We start from the raw sequence: 6000 nt of genomic DNA, 5'->3' as shown, positions 1-6000 counted from the left end.
TCAGTTCTGCACGCCATCCTTACACATCTGGCCAAGAAGGATGCTTATGTGAGAATGCTGTTCTTGGACTACACTTCAGCATTTAACACCATAATTCCCTCCAGGTTTAACAAGAAGATCAGAGGCCTTGGCCTTCACCCTGCCTTACGTAGCTGGATCCTGGACTTCCTGCCAGATTGCTAGCAGGTAGTAAGAGTAGACACCCTCACCTCTGCCCCCTGATCCTCAACACAGGTGCCCCTCAGGGTTGAGTCCCAAGCATCCTCCTTTACTCTCTGTATATCCATGACTATGTTGTCACCCACAGCTCCAATCTGCTAATTAAATTTGCTGATGATTCTACATTGATTAAAGTCAAAGTCTGTCCTGAGCCTTGTGGCCCATCAGGCCAGTGCTTATGCCGGTTTCTGTGGCGTGAAGCAACTGAGAGTACGAGACTCCCCCCTGGATAGGACGCCAGTCTATCGCGAGGTTAACCCCCAGCATTTGCCGGTACCCATTTTCAGCTGGGTGGACTGGAGCAGCGTGTGGTTAAGTGCCTTGCTCAAAGGCACAACACGCTGCCTTGGCCGAGACTCGAACTCACGACCTTCAGATCGTGAGCCCAACGCCCTAACCACTTGGCCACGCTCATTGATTAGCCTTATCTCAAATAATAACGAGACAGCCTACAGAGAAGAAGTCATCACCCTGACACAGTGGTGTCAAGAAAACAACCTCTCCCTCAATGTCACAAAAACAAAGAAGATGATTGTGGACTACAAGAGGAATGGAGACAAACTAACCCCTATTGACATCAATGGATTTGGGGTTGAGAGGATGAACAGCTTTAAGTTCCTCGGCATACACATCACCGAGGGTCTCACTTGGTCTATACATACCAGCTGTGTGGTGAAAAAAGCACAACAGCACCTCTTTCACCTCAAACAGTTGAAGAAGTTTGGCGTGAGTCCCCAAATCATAAGGACTTTTTACAGGGGCACAATTGAGAGCATCCTGACTGGCTGCATCACTGCCTGGTATGGGAACTATATGTCCCCCAATTGTAGGACTCTGCAGATTGTGGTGTGGACAGCCCAGCGCATCTGTAGATGTGAACTTCCCACTATTCAGGACATCTACAGAGGCAGGTGCGTAAAAGGTGGCCCGAAGGATCATTGGGGACCTGAGTCACCCCAACCACAAACTGTTCCAGCTGCTCCAATCCAGGAAATGGCACCACAGCATAAAAGCCAGGACCAACAGGCCCCGGGACAGCTTCTTTCACCAGTCCATCAGACTGATTAATACACGCTGATAAAATTGTATTTCTATGCTCTATTGACTGTCGTATTTAACATACTCTTTGTTACAAATTACTATAAACTGCACATTGCACATTCAGACAGAGACATAACGTGAAGATTTTTACTCCTCGTGTATGTGAAGGATGTAAGAAATAAAGTCAATTCAATTCAATTCAATTGCACCACCTTCATTGGTAGAGAATTCCAAATATTTGCCAGCCTCCATGTGAATACATTCCTTCTCATCTGTCCTCCAAATGGCCAACCCAGAGACTAATCCTGGTTGAAAATATCACTGCCACAGGAAACATCAACTCTGCTTCTAATCAGTCAAAAAGGGTCATGGACGGTTATGGGCCAAGTACAGGCAACTAGGGCTACAAGGATACTGTGGTTGGCATGAACCAGTTGGGCCAAAGGGCCTGTTTCTGTGCTATATTAGACTATGACTCAAGAACCTGTTAAAATGTGTGAGTTTCTCTGTAGGTACTCCCAGTTGAATGGCCTTAATAAGATAAGAATTGGAATTAAAATGGAAAATATACTGAAAGCTCTGAAGAGGTCAAGTAGCATCTGCAGAAAGAAAAACATATTTAACATTTTGGTCAATAGTCTATCATAAAATCTCCATTTTGTATTCTTCTTATCCCTGGTAACCTTTCAACCCTTGATTATTAAGTGTTTCTTTGTCTTCAAAAAAAAATTGTATTTCTTCCATCCAGAAAATCTTTTCATTGCAACATAACTTTACAATATTTTTCCACTGTGCCAAAAAGTCCGAAGTTCATTAAACAGCTTACTGGATCTCAAGGATTGTTCTTTAATATTTTCATGGCTGCAATGTATGCCATGAATTTTTATGTGGCCAGAAAGAACTATATTTTTCATACTTTATTCCATTAATTTATGTTTTCTGTCTGGTGTTCAGAGTGCAAAGAGAGGAGAATTGAAAAGCAATAATCATGAGGGGCTTAGAGGTGCCAAGAAATTCCAGGAAAACAGATCATTCTGCTGGAACATATTGGGATGACCTACTTTCATCATTTTTCTTTTTTATAAAGAATTGTGCTATTGGTTACTTAATGAGATGCACGTTAGCTTGCATCAGCCATTTTAATAAAGATTAAATGCAATATATCCAAGTCAAGCCAAAGCTGGTGGCACCCTTGCCTGATATACACTCAGTGGTCACGTTATTGGGTACCTCGTGTACCTAATAAAGTGGCCACTGAGTGTATGTTTGTGGTCGTCTGCTGTGGTAGCCTATCCACTTCAAAGTTCAACATGTTGAGCATTCAGAGATGCTCTCCTGCACACCACTGTGGTAACACCTGGTTATTTGAGTTACTCTTGCCTTCCTGTCAACCGGAAACATTATAGCTATCTTTCTCTGACCTCTCTTATTAACAAGGCATTTTTGCCCACAGAACTGCCATTCACTGGATTCTTTTTACTCCCACACTGTTCGCTGTAAATTCTAGATACTGTTGTGCATGAAAATCTCAGGGGATCAGCAATTTCAGAGATACTCAAACCACCCCATCTAGCATCAACAATCACCCCACAGTCAACGTCACATAGATCCCTTTTCTTACCCATTCTAAAGCTTGGACTGAACATGATTGAACCTTTTGGCTTTGTCTGCATGCTTTTAGGCATAGAGTTGCTGCCACATGACTGCCTGATTAGATTTTTGCATTAACAAGTGGGTGTACAGGTGTACCTAATAAAGTGGCCACTGAGTGTAAGTAACCCACAGTGTATACTGTATAATGTATTACTAAGGTGGCAATGATCGCAATTGCAAATACCTTCATTACTTTGCCAGTGAAAGCAACATCAGATTTCCAAAATGGAGAAGTTGGGGAAGGCAATGATGATACAAGCGTGGGAAGATATAGTGGGTGCTAATCTCTAAGGAGGCAATGTTAGAGTGGAGAACCTTAATTATTAAAACTGATGACTTTAATTCCTTATCTTTATTTGGAGCAGATAATTTAGGAACAGTCATTTCTAGAAAGAAATTACCTCTGAATCAGGCTGCAGCAGCAAAGTTTATAAATATCTAATCTAATCTAATCACAACTTTCCTATAAAATGGAATTCCCTTGAGTTCTTGGTACAAATGTAATACAATAGATAGCACTTATGCTGAATGCTGCAAATAATAGTTCATTTCTTGGGTACCTTCTCACCAGAAGAAGTATCATTGTCCATTCAATGGCTCATGTCCAGGAATTCAGTGTTCCTGGTATCTACATTCTCTGAAAGAAGACAGGTATTGATGGATGGCTCTTTGAAGTACAAGACTATATACTGACTTCTAAACCCTACACCTAATTTCACTCTTAACAGAAGAAGGTGGCTTGGGAGTGTTAAACAATTTCATTAGGATTTCATCTCACCTTCTGTGGTTATTATTGGGGGAATTCAAGAACACAATATTCCCCTATCAAAAATCCAGCCTCATTTACATTTAAAACTCAATCGAAACATCGAAGTATAAGAGCCCTAATCTCAGCAAATAGAATTATCTGTCCTCTAATATATCTTTTCAGCTTTTTAGAATAATTGCTCTGTCAACTGACAGATGTTCTTAAGACTCTTATGTTTGAGTGGCATGTCTTAATTCTGATTTATATCACAACTTTCACAGAAGCATGACCTAAATCCTGTATGGGTTACTTTAACTAAATTAACACATAAATATTAATATTTGGTCTAGGCAGAAAGCAGTAACCTCATCAGATCCCTATCTCTTCTACGGCTGGCATCAGTGAACCATGCATAAAGTAATTAAACACTTTCAATTAGTCTAAATAATTAATTTGATTAATTTGTACTCTGGATATAATGTTAATCAGTTAAAAATGTCATTACATTGACAAATTAAAATCAATAAATTATCATAGTACAATATATGCAAGTATTTTCCAGCATTAATGTCTATTTGTATATCTACTGTAGCTTTGACTTCGACCCTGAAGCATATAAAGAACTTGGAACATGGTGTAAAATGGATGAGCATGGCTCATGTATTGCTGTTGCTATTTCAAAAGCAGGTGAAGCTCAGACCAGTGACGTAGTTAACAATGAAAGATCATACAAAGTGAAGCACTTCGTTCTTAAATTTTCTTGATCTCTTGCTCAGTTCTTAATGTCATTTAATTATCTCACAAATGCCTTGATCAATAATGATTTTTATCTGTAATTACTGGATTAGTTTCCCTTTAAATGAATGGATGCCTTTCAATGAAAGAGTTAGTATCTTGCTAATGATTTTCCATTTCAGCTATGTCAGTATTGTAGTTTATTTTCAAAGCAGGACTAGGTTTTGAATTTCATTTGTCACACAGTTTATGAATTATTCTGTGTGTTAATGATTTCATGGCATGAAAACGTTGTTTTGGCTTTTAATCTTTAAACAATACAGCGGCATTCAGCATTGGGTTTCAGCAATAATGATTGTGCTGATTGTGCTCTTCTGACCAAAAGATGAAATGTGATCATCTGTTAAGTAACAAACAACTGTTCTCGATGTTCCCAATGTTGTAACCTTCAACTTGAGTGAATAAACATAAAACGTTCGTATAAAATTTCTGATGAAGAAGATAAATCTGACAAAACCCAATAGATACACAGAACTAGCATCAATTAAAGGAGTAGGTGTTTTAATCCACCAAATTCTGGTTTAAAAACATATTGTTGTCCTTTCATGAGTTTTGGGAGGCATTTAGATTTCAGCAACATTGTTTGGAACATTCTGCTGCAAAGCTCTAATGAAGAACTCAAGCTCTGGTTCATTTTAATTTACAATACTTTGGACTTGCTTATGAATTTTCTACAGGTAATAATTTTAATACATGTTTCAGTTTGTTAAAAGTGTGGTGCTGCATTAACAGACAATGGTTGCATAGATTTTTATATAAACCTGGCATCTCACAAGACAGAAAGATAGGTGAAGGGGCCAGTAGTGCTGAGGAAACAGAGAGTCTGCAGAGAGACTTGGATAGATTGGGAGAACGGGCAAAGAAGTGGCAAATGAAACACGATGTTGGAAAGTGTATGGTTATGCACTTTGGCAGAAGAAATAAATGGGCAGACTATTATTTAAATGTGGAGAGAATTCAAAGTTCTGAGATGCAACGGGACTTGGAAGTCTTTAAGGTTAACCTCCAGGTTGAGTCGGTGGTGAAGAAGGCGAATGCAATGTTGGCATTCATTTCTAGAGGAATGGAGTATAGGAGCAGGGATGTGATGTTGAGGCTCTATAAGGCGCTGGTGAGACTTCACTTGGAGTACTGTAGGCAGTTTTGGGCTCCTTATTTAAAAAGGATGTGCTGACGTTGGAAAGAGTACAGAGAAGATTCACTAGAATGATTCCAGGAATGAGAGGGCTAACATATAAGGAACGTTTGACCGCTCTTGGACTGCACTCCTTGGAGTTTAGAAGAATGAGGGGGGACCTCATAGAAACATTTCAAATGTTGAAAGGCATGGACAGAGTGGATGTGGCAAAGTTGTTTCCCATGATGGGGGAGTCTAGTACGAGAGGGCATGACTTAAGGATTGAAGGGTGCCCATTCAGAACAGAGATACGAAGAAATTTTTTTAGTCAGAGGGTGGTGAATCTGTGGACTTTGTTGCCACAGGCGGCAGTGGAGGCCAAGTCATTGGGTGTATTTAAGGCAGAGATTGATAGGTATCTGAGTAG

The sequence above is a fragment of the Mobula hypostoma genome, chromosome 1 (assembly GCF_963921235.1).
Source record: "Mobula hypostoma chromosome 1, sMobHyp1.1, whole genome shotgun sequence".
Classification (NCBI taxonomy): Eukaryota; Metazoa; Chordata; class Chondrichthyes; order Myliobatiformes; family Myliobatidae; genus Mobula; species Mobula hypostoma.
The sequence above is the reverse complement of the archived record's forward strand: the minus strand, read 5'-3'. Positions refer to the sequence as shown.